At 47.2% G+C, this 20,657-nt stretch overlaps 1 pseudogene; it reads right to left on the bottom strand.

Moving 5' to 3' along the window:
- Nucleotides 1-20,657, bottom strand: part of LOC144105192 (uncharacterized) — a 125,435-nt pseudogene that overhangs the window by 81,164 nt on the left and 23,614 nt on the right.

Here is a 20,657-nt window from a genome sequence, read left to right as displayed (position 1 = left end):
GCCTACAAGAATTTAATTTCACTGTTGTGCATAAAAGCGGCCGTAAACACTCAGATGCCGATTGTCTTTCCCGTTTGCCGCTTCTAACGACTGAGGACGACGCAGACAACTTTGATGAATACTTGTCGTCACTTTCACAAGCCTTCCCCGATCTTCAAGTTTTTCGAACTGAGCAACGCAAGGACCAAACATTAACCTCTTTGTTTGATGCCGCTCAAGATTCTGTAAAGAATACTTTTTGCATTCGCGACGGTTTGCTTTATAAGAAGAATTTCGCTTCTGGAGGAGCACGCATGCTTCTTGTCGTACCCGAAAGCCTACGCATCACAGTTCTTGAAATGATGCACGACGACGCCACGTCTGGGCACTTGGGAGTGACACGCACACTTCACCGCACACAACAACGATTTTACTGGCCTAACATGCGTTCAACCATCCAGCACTATGTAGCCAGCTGTGTGCAATGCCAGCGCTTTAAGCTGCCGACTTCAAGTCCACCGGGCAAATTGCGGCCAATCACACCTCCAACAGCCCCGTTTGAGCAAGTTGGCATTGACCTCCTTGGACCTTTCCCACGATCCTCTAAAGGAAATCGATGGATTCTTGTGTGCGTAGACCACTTAACCCGTTATTGTGAGACAGCCGCGATACCAGTTGCTACTGCGTCTGAAGTATCTAACTTCTTACTTCGATTCGTCATTCTTCGGCACGGCCCTCCTGCAGTTCTCATTAGCGACCGTGGACGTCAATTTACAGCGGACGTTGTTGAAGAACTTCTCCGCCTCAGCAGCTGCAGTTTTCGCCACTCCACGCCATATCATCTCCAAACGAACGGTGTGGTAGAACGCACTAATCGTACGCTCACCACCATGCTTGCCATGTACGTCGCTGCAGATCATAAGGACTGGGATGGCGTACTCCCGTTCATCACTCATGCGTACAACACCGCGCAACATGAGACAACTGGCTACAGCCCCTTTTACCTGCTCTATGCTCGCTCGCCTCGCTGCGGCCTTGACACCATGCTACCATTTTTCATCCACGATGAACCTTCTCTTGCGACCACACTCTGCAGAGCTGAAGAAGCTCGCCAGCTTGCCCGCGTTCGAATTTTATCTTCGCAAGAGCGTTCCAAGAACCGCTACGACGTCCAACACCAAGAAGTTTCTTATGTTCCTGGTGACATTGTGTGGTTGTGGACCCCTCTACGCAAGCGTGGTCTGTGTCAGAAACTGCTATCCCACTACACTGGACCATTTGTTGTGTTGGAGTGCATAAGTGACGTTAATTACGTTATAGCACGACTAACTGCTAGTGGTCGACGGTCACGCCAATCTCAGGTGGTGCATGTAGCCCGCCTCAAGCGATTCCATCCCAGACGGTCTGTTTAACTCGCCCGACGGGCATCGTCTGCGAGGAGGGAAATGTAACGTGCTTCCACAGAACCTCGACGGAAGAAGCAGAAGATGAAGGACTGATCCGCGGAGAAAGAGGAAGAAAAAGAGAGAGCTGAAGGACGCTGCTAGGCTTCCTGCTTTCATCCTGCTTCGACCGGTCCCCTCTTTGAATAAACCCCCGTGCGTGCAAAGCACGTAACAATATTATATGTCCAATTAACACAAAAGCCGGCGTCCGTCGCCGTCCATGGTACGAAATTCGCCGTCCGCCGTCGTCTATGGCACGAGCTTCGAATGATGCAGTACGCCGGTGTACGATGTCACAACAAATATGTAGCGAACATGTACAAACTATTGCAATGCTAAACGCGCACCGTAAAATGCTCCTGCCAGTTAAATGGCCCGCTTATTTGCGCTGGAATTTGACGCAGAGATGAGATACGACAGTCTTGCTTTTTCAGTACCAAGTGTGGATTATGTACTTTTCTGATCCGACCAAAATTAATTATAAATCCGCGTCGTCAGCAGCATTGCATGGCGACCCCCCCCCCCCCCTTTGACAAGCAGCCTTCGCATAGCACACGTTTAGCGTTGCGATAGACTGTATAGTCATGAATGATGAAACGCACATACTATGACCTATGAAAGCCATGACTAAGTCGTTCTGCAGCTGTTAATACTTTATTGCTGGAGGCAGGGTACAGATTGGCTGGAAAGCCGCCGTCACGTGACACATGGTAACACAGGGTTGCTTGGCCCCAAGATTGTCCTGCTATAACACTCCTCCCCCTACGTCACGAAGTCCTTCAGATACGCGGGACGGCTGCGTTGGCGCTGTGGTCGCTGGACTTGAAGGGATGCGCTCACTTCACGGTCCTCACCACAGGAACCAGATTCGGTACTGGGTGTTGCAGCCTTGTCTCGTATTTCTCCTTGGTCCCGTCTTCCAGTGTCCCCTGGGCTTGGAGGAATGCCAAGTTCGGAACACCTTGTCGGGGAAGCAACCAATGCTTCCTCCTCTTCGCACATCCCAGAAGTGGAACTGTCCAATGCGTAGCTGGCAGAATGACTTCTAAGTTGATTGACATGACGTCTCCAGCGACGTCCATCCTTGGCGAGCAAGTACGTCACTGGTCCAGGGACAGCATCCACAATGCCTGCAACCACTTGGGCTCATAAGTATAGTTAGGGCAAAAACACTCGATCTCCCACTTCGAACAGTCGCACTTTCTGGTTATGGCGCTGCGTCACCTGATCCTGTTTCTGCTGCACACCTGACTGCAGGTCAGGATGCATACGCTCTAACACAGTTGAAAGTTTCCTGCCCATTAGCAATTCAGCTGGGCTCTTGCCTGTTATAGCATGAGGCAGAATATGTTGGATCATTAAAAACCTAGTAGCCAGACGTGTGTCGATATTGCCTCCAACCTTGCTCTGGAGTACTTCCTTGGTTTCGCGCACCATCCGTTCTGCTTAACCATTCGAAGAAGGGTGATATGGGGCAACAGTCACATGTCGGATTGGATTTCGGCACATGAAGTCTCTGAACTCCGAACAAAATGCAGTTCCATTATCCGAAACAACAGTTTCTGGAATGCCATGGGTACCAAAAAGAAAAAGAAGCTTCGCGCAAACTGCAGCTGCCGACTGGGAAGTCATTCGGCACACTTCCAACCACTTTGAGTGAGATTTCACCACAATGAGGAAGACGTTGCCTTTGAAGGGCCCAGCAAACTCGATGTGTAGTCTTGTCCAAGGATGCTTTGTGAATTCTCATGGGTGAATTTTTGCAGCTGCTGGCGCAGACCTGGATTCCTGACAACGTGCACGGTCCCTCACTTTTTACTCAACACCTCTGCTAATTACTGGCCACCACACGGCTCCTCTGGCGAGCCCCTTCATCTTGACAGTTCCTGGATGAGCTGTGTGAAGAATGTCCATGACATACGGTCGAGCTGGCTCCGTAATGACCACACGACTGCCCAACAGCAAACAACCTTGGTACACCGAGAGTTCATGCTTGCGGCTCCAAACGCCGCAAACTCATCTGGTAGCTTGCTCTCTGGCCACCCATGCTGTACCCAATAGCAGACTCTAGCCAACAGCTAGTCCCTTGACGTAAATCTTGCCACCTTCCTAGAGTTCCATGTTATTTCTGGCGTCATTTCCAGCATTCCTATTTCAAAAAGATGCTGCTCCTCTTCCTCTGCCTTACTGGCCATCAGTAGTAAACGATTGAATGCGTCAGCATTGGAAAGCTCCGCTGGTCGATACTCAATTTCATAGTCATATGGCGATAACATTAGAGTCCAACGCAGCATCTGTAACACGTGATAGCACCTGGGAAAGGGGCTTGGCATGGTGCGACAGTCCCAAGAGAGGTTTGTGGTCCGTCACAATTTTTTAATGCCTCCCATATAGAAACTGATGGTACTTCTTTACGCCAAAGCCTAAGGCGAGCGCTTCTCGGCCTGTCTGGGCATAATTGCTTTCTGCCTCGCTCATAGTTCTCGATGCATATGCAACTGGTCTCTCACTGCTATCTTCACACGCATGACTCAACACAGCACCCAGTTCATACGGGGACGCGTCACAGGCCAGCACTAGGGGCTTGTTGACATCATAGTGGACAAGAACGTGCGATGACTGCAGCAGACCATTCGCCTGGCGAAATGCGTCTGCCTCAGCTTCCGTCCAACGCCACTCGCGACCCTTGTCCAACTGCCGGTACAGGGGCTCTAAGACATGAGCTGCTCCTTGAAGAAACTTGTAAAAGTTCAGAGCTCCCAAAAAAGGCTTGAAGTTCCTTTTTGCATGTGGGCTCCGGGGCCTCGTGAATTTTGTTCAGGGGGGTTTAACGTCCCAAAGCGACTCAGGCTATGAGGGACGCCGCAGTCGAGGGCTAAGGAAATTTCGACCACCTGGGGTTCTTTAACGTGAACAGCACGCACCTTGTCTTCTGTCGGCTGCACACCTGCAGAGTTCACGCAGAATCCCAAGTAACACACTTCCTCAACAGAAAATTTACATTTGTCGAATTTCAGGCGCAGACCGTCTTCATGGATTCTTTTGAGCACTTCTTGCAAACGAGCATGGTGCTGCGCCTCATCCTGTCCACCAATAAAGATGTCATCCAAGAACACAAGAACACCATCAATTCCATGAAACAGTTCTTCCATGCACCTCTGAAAAAGTCATTGCCACTGCCACGCCAAATTGAAGACTGGTTACACGGAACAGTCCCTGATGTGTTGTAACCGTCAACAAGTCAGCTGTTTCTTCATCAACAGCCTTGGTTGATACGCTTGTCCGAGGTCTAGCCTTGAAAACTTCGAGCAACCTACCAGCCTGGCCAGCAGCTGCTCTGCTGTCGGCAGGGGAAACGTTTCCCACTGCACTACACGATTGACTGTGCTCTTGTAGTCCCCGCAGATCCTTATCAATCCATCTTTTTTGACAACTGGAACGACAGGTTTTGCCCACTTAGAGTGCCGTACAGGCTGGAAAATGCCTTGGCTCACCTACCTGTCCAGTGTTTCTTCGACCTTCGGTCTCAATGCAAACGGTACTTGTCGTGGGATCAGAAATCGCGGCGGAGCTGCCGGGTTCACCTCTATGCGTACAGGAGACCCTTTACTGGTCCGGAGTCCAGGCTCAAACACTGAAGAATACTTCTTTATCAAGGCAGTTTTTCCCTTACTGCCAGTTCGACTCGACTCGCACACACTGTGAACACCACTCAGACTTATTCCCAAGGACTTGAACCAGTGCTGACCGAGAACCCCAATACTAGCACCCTTAAGCACCACCAAACGAAGGCGATGCTCCTGCCCCTTGAATTCCACCGTCGCGGTCAGTTCACCCAACACTCGTAGTTCCTTGTTATTGTAAGCTCGGAGACGAGGACTACTTGGGCGCAACGCCCTTTTCGATATTCGCAGCTTCCACATAGTCCGGTCGATGATGACTGAACACACTGCACATGAGTCTACCTCCATCTCTAGGGGACTTCCGTTGACATGCACTTCCACTCTCACGGCTGACTCCTCACCAGACAGCACGAACACGTCGCAATAATAATAATAATAATAATAATAATAATAATAATAATAATAATAATAATAATAATAATAATAATAATAATAATAATAATAATAATAATAATAATAATAATAATAATAATAATAATAATAATAATGATAATAATAATAATAATAATAATATAATTGGTTTTTGGGAAAAGGAAATGGCGCAGTATCTGTCTCATATATCGTTGGACACCTGAAAAGCGCCGTAAGGGAAGGGAGAAGGGAGGGAGTGAAAGAAGAAAAAAAGAAGGAGGTGCCGTAGTGGAGGGCTCCGGAATAATTTCGACCACCTGGGGATCTTTAACGTGCACTGACATCGCACAGCACACGGGCGCCTTAGCGTTTTTCCTCCATAAAAACGCAGCCGCCGCGAGCGGGTTCGAACCCGGGAACTCCGGATCAGTAGTCGAGCGCCCTAACCACTGAGCCACCGCGGCGGGGCACGTCGCAAACGTCCGAGTCAGCATTCCTGTGGCGGCCTCTATTGGCCCGTTTTCTGTTCGGAAAGTTGTGTTCAGCCGAAGGGCGAGCTGCAGCCTTCCTCCTGCATGCTCTCACTATGTGCCCTCGTTGCTTGCAGAAGTGGCACTGCACACTAATGAATGGAAAACTGCTTGGCAAATGCGCACCCTTGCAGCGGAAACATCCCCTTGTGCTCCCAGGTGAACCAGCCTGCTTCTGGGTACCCTCCTTGGCTGTCACTGGCGCAGAGACCTTCGTAACACATGGGTCGAAACGCTTCCCGCTCACGCTACGAACTTCAGACGATGTGGCACTGCCGCAAATTTGCTCGGTCTCTCACTGCGCAGATTCCATTGCAATGGCTCTCTCCCGAGCTGTCGCAAACGTAAGCTCCGGCTCCGCCAACAACCGACGCTGAAGAGTCTCGCTTCGCACCCCGCACACCAGCCGGTCGGGCAACATGTCGTCGAGCGACGCACCGAAATCGCAATGTTCCGAGAGACCTCGCAGTTCTGCGATGTAGTCGGCTATTGACTCGCCAGGCTGCTGCTGACGCGTGCCAAACTTGAAACGCTGTACTGTCACCGACGGTCGCGGCGAGAAGTGGTTTGAGAGACGCCTGACGATCTCATCATAGGCCACCGCCGAATGCGCATCCGGAGAACAAAGGGAGCGAACGATGGCATACGTTGCTGGGCCGCAAACGCTGCAGAGCTTTGCTCGCTTCTTCTCCTTACCGTCAATGTCGTTTGCATGAAAGAAAAATTCGAGGCGCTCCAAATACAAGGGCCAAGACGTCGCCTCCGTCGGAACGGATTCCCCAATCGTGCCCAGTGCAGCTGCCCTTTTCTCTACCGCCAACCGCTTCGGCTAGCGCTACGCCCAATCAGGCCTAAATTTTGATCCTTCGTCGCCAATTATGTTACATCCTTTATTGCCGGAGGCAGGGTAAAGACTGGCGGGAAAGCCGCCGTCACGTGACACATGGTAACATAGGGTTGCTTGGCCCCAAGATTGTCCCGCTATAACAGCAGCATATCATGATGAGCACTTAAGTAATGAAAGGTGTATAGAGTTCGTACAAAGTCCATGTGGTCACAATCTTGACCCATGACTCATTCTGCAATGCAGCTTGACTAACCACTTTACAAGTAACATAATGTAATATGTGTGGAGTTTCAACAAAGTATGCCTTGTCATGGCTCATAGTCACAGCCATGACTCATAGTCATTCCGTAACATAGCATGACTGAGCACTTTAATGCTTTCGCATTCGCGCATGTAAGCAGTCTTAAGCGTCTCTGCCGAATTTTTTTATCATGCATACTAGCCATATTGAAGAGCCCTGTGTGCTTAGTTTTAAGAAAACTGGGCGTCACCTGAAATCCAATCGCGCCTGCAGTAAAAACTCATCATTCTCTTGATGAGCCACTGATTCTCAATCGTTTATTAAGATTCGAGCATGAGCTAGAGAGAGTTTAAGTCAAGATGTTTTCCTACTACTCTGAGCAGCTCTGAAGCAACCGGCAAGCGCGGGGAAACAAGTTTCTCTGGAGCAACCTGTGACTGAGCGTTAACCTTCTTTTTGGCTATGCAGAGAACTGCACTGGCTCCTTTTATCAAGAAACACGGCTAGGTGTTTTATTAAACGAGCTAGCAGCTGTAGAAGGGAATTTTCATGCAACAAGATGCTGCATATTGCACATTAAATTAGGATGTCGTTACTTAATGTTCCTAGTTGCTTGTAGGGGGCGCACACTCAAGAAGTTCTTCAGAATGCCGTCAGCAATCACCGACAGTTACAAAAAATGAATAATATATGCTTTGCCAAACATCGAATTTATGCTGTTTGGGCAGCAACAGTTTGGGGCTGTGTGTCTGATGCTATCGTTTTGGCTTTCTGAGCACTAGGAGTCAAAGAATTGTAAATTATGAATTGGGGGTTTTAACATCCCAAAGCAACCACATTATCTATGGGGTTACCACAATGGAGGGCTCTGGATCAATTTAGACAGGGTGGAGTTCTTTATTGTGCCCTGAAATTGCACTGAAACAGAGGGAATATTAATGGAGAACATCACGTGGCTTGCCTTTAATTCATGCAGAAACTCATCATGTTTTAAACGCCATGGTTGCTGCTGGTATGGCTGGAGGCTATTACCATGATTGCTAGACCAAACCCCCAATCTTGCCGCGGCCATGGGGATGCGCATGCTGTTACAGTACTACATCTAGCAATATGAGAGGTGTTTAGCACCATGAATTAAGTATTACAGCCTCAGAATATGAGAACAGTTCCTTAGTACCTCTTAGCACTATACGTCATGTGTTCGGTTTGGTTTGGTTTGCTACTTTGGAATTAGGCATTAATAAAACTTGCAAATTAAATATGGTATTTTTCCTCTTGATACTTTTCAGATGCCCGGAATGTGCTTCTTTCAGTGCCACAAATGTCGGAAGAGAGAGGTGACCTTGATATCACTCTTCCGACACTTCCATGCAGCGCACGGCCATGAAAGGAACTGGCTACGCGGTCTGCAGGGATGCCTGAAGACATTTAGAGCATATGGAGCATACCGGAAACATGTGTCAAGGCATCATTTGGACAGCTTAGACAGCTTCAGTGCTAAGGATCTCGGGTTACACTTGCAAGCAAGAGTGGAAGACAGTGGTGACATTGAAAGCAACAGTGACCTTAAAGGGACACTGAGGAGAAATTGAAGTTGGCTTGTATCGATAGAGTACCAGCTCCTGATCACAAAAACGCCGCTCTTACTGAAAACAAAGCTCTTGTAAGGTATAAAATAGCAAGAACCAAAATACAGGTATCGCCACCACAGGCCAATCTCGCAAGTACAAGCGTGGTGACGCCATAGGCCAAGAGACGCCACCTTGGAAGAATTTTCCATCCTACTTTGTGTCGCGAATCTCTGAGGCCGACAAAAGTAGGTTGCGCAGATCAATATTGAAGCAAGTTTTGTTTTAAAACTAATAGTGCACTTTTCACAAGGAAGGCAGGCAAAAGACAACTTGAATGTTGGAAGCAAAGAAAACGGATGCTTGGCGGCGCCACAGGCGGCCAGGAGAGTTTCGATTTTTTATGGCGCTTCGCGTCTATGAGCTTTGCGTGCCCCGTGGTTTTGTTTTTGACGTGCTTCGATTTACAAGCGCCGGACAGCACAGAAATTTCAAGTGCCGCTTCAAGTGCTAGTTAACCATTGAAGGAGCCTGTTAATGCTTGTCAGGTGATCGCCACGGTCGATGAAAAGCTATGATGGCACGATGGTCGGTGATCGTACAAGGCAACACTTATGTATTCGCACGCTTGCCCGGCGAAACATTCCCGGCTGTGCCAGTCAACTTCAAACTACTTAACGGAAATAGTTTATTAGGGACTGAAGACGAGGTACAAGGCAGTTCAGAAAAATTGCTGATGGCCTAGCTCTGTTAGGCCAGGATATACCTAGCGAAAGCGCGTAGATTTCTGCATCAGAAGAGAGCATTCACTAGATGCGCCTTTATTGACGGCTGTAACTTGACCCGTCGTGGCGGAGCGGTAGCGTTCCCGCCTCAAACGCGGAAGGCCCTGGTTCGATTCCGAAACTCGGCATCGGACTTCTTTTCGTTTATCTAGTGAGTGGGCGGGGGGTTTCAGTGGCTCCCATGGATGCCGCCGCTCAATACGTTGGTTAGCGGTTAAGCGCAGGCTCTGTTAGGGCGCGTTTATGATGCGGCGAGGCGCGCGCGCGCGCTACACGACGAAGTCACGTCGGTCAAAGCGAAGACCCTCTGCACTCCAACTGCGCTTGACCGCCGACGCGTTCGGCGGCTTCGGCGCACTCTGATCGCACTGGCGGGGAGACTTGGAGCATGTCTCTATTTCGCGCAGAGTGGGCCAGCCGCCGCCGGCCCGGCCAGACTGATTTGGCTCCGCGGCGAGGTGCGCGTTATATTCAATACCTGCGGCAGTTCGGCGGAGCTGTTCTTTTCGAGCTCGGCTATTTTAATCCATTCGCAGTGCATATCTGAAGGTACATGCAAGTTGGCGAGAGAGCCAGATCCAGTGGACCCGTTGGATCTAGCGGAAGCCGTTGAAGCGTCGTGCGCCGGCTTTGGTTTCAAGTCGCCGACTTTAAACGCGACCGCCCTCGAGCACAATTTTTTTTCGTGGCAAAAAATAGATAAATAATTTGACCCATGCAACCGTGGGGGACCTCGACGATGCCTGCTGCGCCGTGCAACCGCTCCGTTCAAGGAATCACAATCCGTTGGCCCCAAAGCCCCGGCCAGCCTCCGATGGGCGCAACGCACCCCTCGCGACTCCCCGCACTGGGGTTATGATATTTAGTTTGCAACGGCTGCTCTCTGAGGAAGGGGGAAACCACCCGCCGGCGCCTAACCTAACCGTGCTCCCTCAAAAGCATCGCACGCGCTGTGGGGCTGAGGTCGCTGAAATGCAGGCCAGAGTTTTTGCGAGAACTACGTCGTCGGGTTCGGGAACGGGATCCGTCGTAACGCTGGCAAGACGCCGGTGCAAACGTAAACGAAGCGACGGTGGCGACCCCCGATAGATACCTTCAACGTGCGGCGGCGGTAGCTTTCATTTTGGCAGCTGCTAGACCGCACCGCTAGCCGCCAGAAATCACGGAGTCTTCGTTTACGTCACGTTTCACGTCACTCCGTTCTGTGTCGTCATAAGAGTTCTCCGTGTCGTCATAAGAGTTCTCGAGTTTGAATCGGAGCGGCGGGAAAAAATTTTTCAACTTCGAATCCAAATTTCTCTGAAATAAATGCATCTTTCGGTCCCGGACAAGCGTCAACAAAGCCATGAAATGTCGAACTATCAGATATTGCTAACAAAAAAATTTTGATAGGGTTCTCCTCAGTGTCCCTTTAACTGTGCAGAAGCTGACCATACCAAGGCAGGTGCTGCATTTAGTGAACATCCAGATCTTTTCAAGCAGTTTGCCCTCCTTCAGCCGAAATGGAAGGAGGGAAAGCGGCTGCCAAGTACAACACTCCAAGATATATCAACTGATTTTGCTATGTAGGCCTACCTGAAATCATTTTCAGACCATTTCTTATCTACGGCATGAGGGCACCTCCAGAAACAGCAGTTATTTTATTGAAACTAATTTACAACGTATCCTGAGTGAACACCGGCGTCATAAGTACTGGAAACATGTTCTGCCATTTGTTTCAGCTGAGACTATTTCTCTTGGTACGGACTCAAGTGGAAAACAGGAGACCTACAGTTATGTCCCAGTACTGAAAGCCGTAAAGTACTCTCTCCAAACGTCCTTGGCTGATGCGTGTTCCAGATGTCAATCAAAGCAAGGAGATTACCTTGTTGATGTGTTTCATGGGAGTGCATTTAGACAACATGTGTTCTTTCAAGGAGATACACAAAAATTTTGCCTTCCACTTTATACCGATGTGTTCGAGGCCTGTGATCCCCTTAGAAGCAGGCGTGGCAGGCACGAGATTCAGGAGTGCACGTTGTTGGGCGAGTCGGTCGTACATACTTAAAGAAGGGAATTGCGCTAAAAAAGACATGGACGACATGGACGAGGTTGCGCCCGTCCTTGTCTTTTCTCGTCCATGTCTTTTTTAGCGCAATTCCCTTCTTTAAGTAGGCACGAGATAATTGCAGTTTATTACACTGTTCTGAATGCTCCAGTCGATACAAGATCACGGCTGTCATCTGTCCACTTGTCAGTGCTTGCTAAAGAAACCCTTGCGGCCAAGTGTGGATTAAATAAGATACTGAAGCCTCTATGTAATGACACAGCCTCCCTTGAAACTGTCGGAATCGTAATCAATGGAGAAGTCAGAACAGGATCCGTGGTTTTTGTTACTGGTGACAATCTTTGCTTACACAGGCTGGGTGGCTTTAAACGCAGTGTTAGACATGGCAGAATATGCCGGCACTGCATGGCCCTGCGTGATGAATTATCTAGAAAACACCTGCTATCAGACTTTATTGAAAGAACACCAGCATTACATGACCAGCATCTCAGCTTGCTTTCCCGAGGACTGAGCCCTTTGTCTCTGTATGGAGTGCGCAGCGACTGCGGTTTGCACTTTTCAGGTTTCTAGCCAACATAGCATCTTCCTCCTGATGTTATGCATGATTTGCATGAAGGTGTGCTTCCATTTTTTCTGAAGCCAGTCTTTTCTTGTCTTGTGAAAGATTGTTTTTTCGCAATAGAACACTTAAACTCGGCCATTGCTGGATTTATCTACCCTCAGAGGGATAGGCGCAATAAGCCTGAATTGGTTTCAGTGGCTATGCTGCGAAAAAAGACCATAAAAGGAAGTGCCCCCCCCCCCCCCCCCCCCCCCCAAGTTTATTGCTTGTTTCGATACCTACAGTTCTATATGGGTGAGTTGGTTCCAAAAAGACAACAGTTGTGGGAACTGTACCTTCTTTTTAGAAAAAAAGTTGACGTAATTATGAGTAGACAGGTAAAAGTGGAGCATATTGCCTACCTTGAGCGCCTCAATATATGTTTCTGTGTAGATTTCAAAGGGAATTTTTCCATTTGTAGCTGTACTTTGCAAGTGGCACTTTTTGATTCCCTACCCAATATACATGATGATGTATGGTCCGCTTGTCAATATTTGGGTCATGCGGTATGAAGCAAAACATCAGTACTTTAAGGACCTGGCCCGAAAGCTTAAGTGCTTTAAGAATATGACGCTTACTCTTGCAAGCCGGCAAAAATCAATCAGATGTATCTGCAGTCATGCTCCGAGAGTGATACATTAGAGCGCACAGTGGGATTCAAATCTGTCATCTTTGAAGAATAGCCCTTGGATGCGAAAGACTGCATTTCTGCAAATGGTATGAGCACCAAAAAGATATTTTCTCTCAAATCAGTCTGTCATACTGGTACTGCACATGCTGTTCGTAGCATCATAGTCGCAGACGCGTCTTCAGATTTGCCCACTTTTTCGCTGCTCACTGGCATTTTTTCTGCAATCAGGTGCTTGCTTTTCATCTTGCAAAAACTTGAAACATTGCACTTTTAAGAACATTTTCATGCCTATGTGGTAAGGAAGCTTTCACAAAGTACTGTTGTAACTGACATGACGTGTTTCGGAATGGACAGCTTTTCAATTCACGTTATAGATGATGAACCCCTTGTGTCTACAAAACATGCTATAATTTGAGAGCTACTTCCCTGAAATCTATGTGTCATGTGGCTTGCTTAACTCTTGAAAATATTTGTGCTGACTATAAGCACATGTCATGTAATGCTTATGCTACATTGCACTTACTCACGTCTTCATTTTTCTCTGAGTTTTGCTGTAGTACTAGATGTGCACTTGTGAATAAACATTTCTTGACAAAAAGAAGTGACATGTTCCATGCATACTTGAGTTCTCTTATTGGCGTTTCAATAATTGCTGATAGTACCACCCCAATCAACCACTGTGCATCCAGTGGACATATGAACAACGTCCCTTTTCGAATATACGGATATCCATGTGAGATCCGCCGATATCCGACGGATCTCCCAAGGACGTCCGACGAACGTACATGTGTAACTGTAACAATCTCCGACGGACATCTCATTAGGATATCTCCCGCGGTTCTAATGAGGTAATTCGCATGCCGTGCCTTCGGCGCTCTCATAAAGCAGGCCTTCCAGTAATATATCTGGCAGTTCCCATGGATTTTGCTTTCAAACATTCTGTGTGCTTTTATACAAGTCCATGGAAACTGCTCGATGTATTACTGACTGCAAACACCATATGTCCACCATTTGTCGGATATGCATGGCTCTATGAACAAACCGCCACAAAACAAAATGTATCAGTTTAAAGGCAATTTTATTAACGACAATAAATCTGCTTTCAATCTTCAAGAAGAATTATTCAAGCTGGTCATACTATCAGAAGTTTCATGCTATTGGAAGAGTTACTGTGAGCAGACAGTACTTTCATGGTTGAACTTTGTATTCCAAAAGGGGATGCTCTGAAAAAACAAATGAAAAGACAAACACAATACCGTTACTAAACAGTTGACCATTTTTTAAGTGCGAGATACTGCAAGTGAAAAGGTTTATGAAAGACAATACCAGGAAAAATTCATAATTTTAACACAGCCTTGCTGCAACATACTAATGCAACTCAGTGATGTGATAAGAGGTACGCCAGCGTTTACAATGCATATAGCACACAAAACAAAATTAGGCCAGTAGTCTACAATGCCACAGTGCGAACCGCAGCTTGCAGAGGTATGTTACCCTCCGGTTGCAAAGGTCTGAAAAAGGACGGAGAAACACGACGAGGCAATTTTTTTTTTCAACTGGTTGCATTCGAATATATAACACCACACTGGTGTTTCCCTACATATTACTAAAATAGCGTTCATTTCCCCTAATGATACTGAAAATTTTTATCCATCACTGTACAAGTACACATCACAGAGCAAAAAAAGAAAGCGTGGATTGCCTGAGGGGAGGAAACTTGCAATGGAGTTCAAATTTACCTGCAGGCTTCTGCTGTACACTGCAGGTATTATATAGGTCATAGGTCAGTCACATCCACACTGCATGGCCAAGGAAGTAAAATATGAGAGAGCAACTTGTACTGCACTTTGGCAACATAAGGTTAGATGTCATGAAGTAGCAAAACATGATCTTGACACTACCCTGCCCACAAGGGTCACTCATAAAGCAAGTATCCAGCACTAACAACATATTTGATGATCCATAGCTCCACCGGAGTAAGGGAGAAAGGTCAGCTCACAATCCACGGACATGTAGCTCTAGGGGTGCCATATATGGTACTGCTACCTTGCTCAGCATTAAACTCTGTGGGCATGAACATGTTTAACAAAGCTGTACCAATGCAATGCATGATCTGACTGCACTCAGTGCGCAGGGATATGAAGACACTATCCAGTAGCAAAGTACCGTGCCCTAGATGTTTGCAAATATCCTCTCGACAAGCCTAACATTGAAACAAGTCGATAAGCTGTACAGGTAGATAACCTTTACATCATTTTCAACTTAACTGTGCTTTTCATGGCATGGCGTTATTTAGGCACCACTACACTCCACACTCTCGCCAAATCCACACCGAAAAGGCAGTAAGAAACATTATTCTTTCCGTGCTTGTCTAATTGCAGTTGAAGGGCAAGAGACAGGCTCGACGCTCTGGCTTCCGGAGATTCGTGGTATGCTCGCGAACGCGGGCAAACACATTTGCGGCAGCTACCGCATCGTAATTGTAACTTCCACTCCAGTACAAACAAGTTGTGCAACAGAGTGTAATTGTGTTGCAGCGCTTCCCTCATCCCACAGCAACATCCTCAAAGTACTTTTAAAGCATAGTTACTTATCTCGCAAGTGATAACACCGGGCCACTCCTTTCATTCGAAGCAACAAAGCGTCGGCGTCTCAGCAAGGGATCAGTTCGATTTCACGAGAGATTCAGGCGCAGAAGGTCTTGTCGAGTGTATAGGTGAACCATCACATTTCGAGCGCAGCCAAGCAACCACACAACAAGAAAACCGCACACTGTAGCAAAAATAAAGACTGAGAGAAGCACATCGCAAACAAAGATGACGAAAGACAATGAGGACTACGCCGGAACTGCTGACTGACGGATTGGATTGGATCGACGTTTAGGCCCATTGGCGCTATAGCTCTGCCGCGGCCCCTAAAAGGAGTTGTAGCTTTGATGGAAGGTTGCGTCGCTGCATGCCTCGTTTACCTCGGTGGAGTGCTGGAGAACAAAAAGGTGTTAAATATGAGCACTGGTGCCAGAAAGTCATGCAATTAAATCCAGGTTCTTTCGTGTGAGCACAATATTAAACTAATTGCTGATATAGAAATTTCATTGGCAAAATTTTGTCATTTCCAAAATTAAATACCGTTTAAATTTATTGTCAGAGGAAAACAATATACATACCTCTAGGGGTGCCATTTGGTAAGCTCAAATTCCTAAAAGGATATTCACGGATACCCGTCGAACGTCCGTCGGCGGAGAACCGCCAGCCATCCGATAACGAATGTCCATCGGACATACTCCGAATCTGCAATGCGTATATCCGGATATGGACGTCCGCAGGGATGCTGTACGGACATCCTCACCTGGCGCTTGAGATTCGCGTCTTAATCGGATGTACCACGGATATTGGTGGTTGACTGGGATCACAAAGGATCAACATACAGAGTAAGACTTCTATTTTTATTGCAATCGGTGCAATCCAAGAGGATTATAAACAGAGCTGCTATACTATTTAGGAGAGTGGAGGTTTTGAGCACAGACACCAAAAATAAACAGTGAAAATAACAGGAATCAGAGAAAAAAACAATTCTGTAGAGCAGTAGCCACCCATATATCGGCCTGATGCCCCGAATCTATGCGCATGCTGATGCTAAAGAGAGAGATTATTAAATTTCGCCTAGAGGTTATGGGCTGCACTACTACTGCAATCCATCTCACAACTTCTTTCAATGGAGTGGAACTGATGTGATTGAGCTAATAGCTTCCACTGCATTGTGGCTGGCTCACAAGCATCTTCGAGCAGCACACTTATGAAAGTGATCGCCTTTTCCTCGAAGCATCTAACTTAAACAAGATTTCAGAGGTAGCATATGCTACTCCTATCTCAGCGTGTGACGAATGTGCTGGATTAGGAGCAGTAGGCATCATGGCCTTTATGCTCCCACAAGTTCAAGCAATTTGGGGCTGGGAATTGGTTTAAGGATCTTTTAAGTGCTGAAGCAACACAGTAGGAGGTTTGCTACAGTGCAGAGTGCAAGGCTATTTAATTTTTTTAAGCACCTTAGGAGCCTTTTAACATATGCATGAAAACATCTGTGCAAAATTTCAGTCTGCTTCTTAAGTTGCACACGCTTAGATGTCGTATACATGAGCATGACCAGTTAAAAGGGACCGAACCTTATTTGAATAGAGGTTGTTGGCCTGCTCCTGAGAGATGCATGGAGCACTAAAATCACCTTGGAATGTCAACTGAACTGGATACTTATTTTTGCATTTAAGATTTACTAATTATTGTCCTATACTTAATAAATTGCTTTTTTGTCCCTTTCTTCCACTCCAGCTGTAATTTTTAGCAGGTGAATTTAAAAAGAAATGCAGCTTATCTTGTCGCTGAAAATGAATTCAGGCACAAAAACAACGGCAGTCAAGGCATAGCACATTCTATGACAGCCCTCGTATTGATGCTGAATTTGCTTGGGATGGCGCACGTTCCGTACTAGGTTCGATGGCCATTGATAATGGTGCATGTACATTGGCACGGGGAGGATAGGAGCACGAGGAAGAAATTTCTACGGGAGTCGTGCGGTAGCATTCATTTCAACACATGTGCTCTGCGCCATGGACTATTTGGTGGTCCTTATTAGTACTCTTACATAGATACATGGTACGTGCTTGTTGATCAATTGTTTAGCCGCGTAAGCTGAGGCGAAAGCCTACTCAACCTCCACTCGCGCGCCGTCCTGGCCCACGGTTTTCGAGCGATGAGACTGCTCGAGTTATGCACTGGGCCGATAACCCAAGCAGTCTTCGCTTGGTCCGTCACTTTCGAAGGCCTGCACAGGGGCGGCGCTAAAGCATTCGTGGCAGGGGGACGCGGAGAAGGAAGGAAGGAATGGGTGGGTAGATAGGGATGTAAATGTTTTGTGATGGATTTCAGTGTTAAAAGCATGACGCTAGTTTTTGTGTAGACATTCATAACATCGTCATAGAAACGCAACAATTAAGTTTGCCAGGTTGAGGTTTACATACAAAAAATTTTCTTCCTCTAGCTGTTGTCATTGTTTTTAATTACGCTCTTGAACGATAAACAACATGTCTTATCCGTCTGCCTCTATGATGTACACCGACTGAAATTCACTGTCGCATCAAGTAGCAATTTTGCCATGCGCTACAGCTACAGCATTGCAGTTGCTCGTAACTGCACTCAATTAATATTGTGTGGAGCGCGAGATTATCCAAAAGAGAAATGAGCAATTATTCCAACCATATATTCTTTACTGGCATTTGCAAACAAGTGAAAAGGGAAAAATTTACGTTTTTTAGCAGGAAGGAAGCAAATATTTCCATCCTCCTAGCTCGCATGTATGTTCTTGGCCACACACCTAAATGAGGGCGTATACTATCAGCATTGTCAGAGCATTCATATACTGAACCCCATTCACAATTCATTAAGTTCGGTTCGCATTGTGGCACAATATACAGGGTGTCCAGACTATCTTTATCCAAGGGTTAAAAGATAAGATATTTGAGGTAGGCTAGGGAAACCACTTACATACACTTACCAAACGACTTGCGCATAATGGACAATTTTTAGTTCAGCAAATAATTAATTAGCAGTGAAAGCTATTTTTCTAAATGCGTAATTATTGACGTTAACACCAAATGTGAATAGCAAAGTTGAAAGCACCTTCAGAAACCACCATATCTTTTATTTACGATAAAAAAAAGCCTCACGTGTATCCTTTTTCCGAGCTCCAAATAAAGCCTGCGAAATACAAAAAAAACATCACGTGACAAGCGCATTAGTGCGCCACGGTTGTGCTGCCCTCAGTCCTGGCTTGAGTGAACGAAATCAGCTGCTGGCAAGGCGCGACGACACCACTGTTCCGACAGGCCGATATGTCGACGGTGGTTGGGACGCCTGCGCGAGCCAGTCTGCAAGCATGACGTTGCACCGTCATGTTTAGCTTTCGGACATGAAACGCCGCATACCACGGCATTTACTTTTTATAGGTTGCAAAAACACCTCCTGCTACTCGTTTCGTCTTGGAGAGCTACGTATGTCGAGGCAAAATAAAATTTTGTTTTGCCCACTTTGCACTCTCTCAAGCTCTTCTGGGGACCTAATTAAATTCAGGTCTCCAAGCTGCCTTTCTTTCAGTTCACACATTGGTTGCTTCAAGAAATAGCTAAGTTTGGCCCTGTTTCTTGTGCGTGATTTCGTGTTTAAAGCAGAATGATTTGGCGCAGACAGTACTCCGACTTCAACATATTGCCGCAAGACGTCAACGTAATGACTTCTCTATTCACTACGATGCAGTCGTAACTGCTTTGCCTTGATATGGATTCAGTACAGGAGCACGTTATTATCAAAACAACCAATGAGCCTCCACATTCACGGCATAGGAAACATTCCAACAATTTTATTGGCATTTGTAATAAAATCAATCACTCACATTTTTTTTAGGCTGCAAGTGAACCAAATTTTTCTTGCCGCTGCAAGTATGTTCTCGGCTGAAAGCGAAATCCTAACGAGCGCATAGGATCGGCACCATCAGCGCGTTTGTACTGCTTTTATAATTATAGTTAACTTTTATCGCCATGCATGAGGAATGTTGCCTTAACAATCACGTCGATGCATTAGTAAAACGTTGATAAAATGCCGAAAATGCATGTTACTGCTTCACATGTGCATGTGATGTCACAGGAACTACGCTAGCATACTTTGTTCCGTAAACCACAATTAGCTAGGGCTATATTTGTTTTCTGTTCATTTTTTTTTCCTTATTTAGTCACACATTCAGCACTGAGGTGAAGCCAACTCTACATTTTTTGAAAGGAACACCCTTGCACCTCGACGGCACTACCAGGAGTATTAGGGCCAATGCACCCGTTCATGCAAACTTCTAAACTTCTTGGGGTGCATAATGGGAGCATGCGTAATAGAAACTCCTAATTTGTCAGATGTAAGGGTGTGCATGGTTATGCACCCTTTAAAGGTCCGGAATTTTTTACAGTGCGCCTTTCCTGTCGCGAAGAGCTCCTCGGAGCTAACTGGGCTGCTAACCTGTGTGCCTAGATCACTCGGCACCTGAGGCAACTGGCCACAAAAACTACGAACGGCGTCAGTGAAAGGGGCTGAGCCCCGCCGTCCGGCGCCAGAAACAAACAGTTGCGAAAAGTTACGCGTAAAAGCGTCAGAGATGACAGCCGCACTGCTGCTCCTGGAACCGTCCGGCAGAACCACCTCTTCCACGCGAACCTGCCATGCCTCGTCCGGTCTACCTGCTCGCACCTGACGTAGCACGGAGGGATCCTAAGCTGGCCTGCCCTGTACGAGCGCCTGGCTTGCTTCACGCGAGGACTGGTGGAGTAGCATGTGGTTGCGCGCTTTCAGTAAATTAAGATAGTCGCGCATCGCCAAGGTTTGCGGCGGGCCTCGCTGCAGGGCGCGTGTACGGGCAAGGGTGTTGTTTATATCGCCCGTGATGCGCTTTCTGCGCTGGCTCCTTTCGCAAACCAAAAGCGATCGCCAGGCTGCTTTTTTTATCGTTCCAGGACTTGGGACCTTCCTCGTCTCCATCCAGGCTCCCCAGCGCGCGTTCCAGAGCTACCACGCTCGACCAATCTGTCCGCAGACATAGATCCATACGCCACGCGTCTAAACGTGGGGCACCCCCGCCCATGTTCAGTACTGCTGACTGAGGCCGATGATCGCTAATGCGTGGGGTGCTCAGGAGAAACGCGAGCACATCACAAAAAAACCACACAGTTAAGCCCGGGATACATGCGACGTTTTTTCGACGATGTTCGCCCGGCAGAAAACGTCGTGGCGGCCCAACGCCCGGCCGGAGATACATGGAGCGAATAAGCGGCAGCCCGCCGTCGCGTATCTCTCAGCGCGAAAGCAATGTGATGAAGTCGTAAATACCATTGAGCGAGGAGCTCTTTGAGAGCAGCGACG

Source organism: Amblyomma americanum, chromosome 9 (assembly GCF_052857255.1).
Source record: "Amblyomma americanum isolate KBUSLIRL-KWMA chromosome 9, ASM5285725v1, whole genome shotgun sequence".
NCBI lineage: Eukaryota > Metazoa > Arthropoda > Arachnida > Ixodida > Ixodidae > Amblyomma > Amblyomma americanum.
The sequence above is the reverse complement of the archived record's forward strand: the minus strand, read 5'-3'. Positions and strand labels throughout refer to the sequence as shown.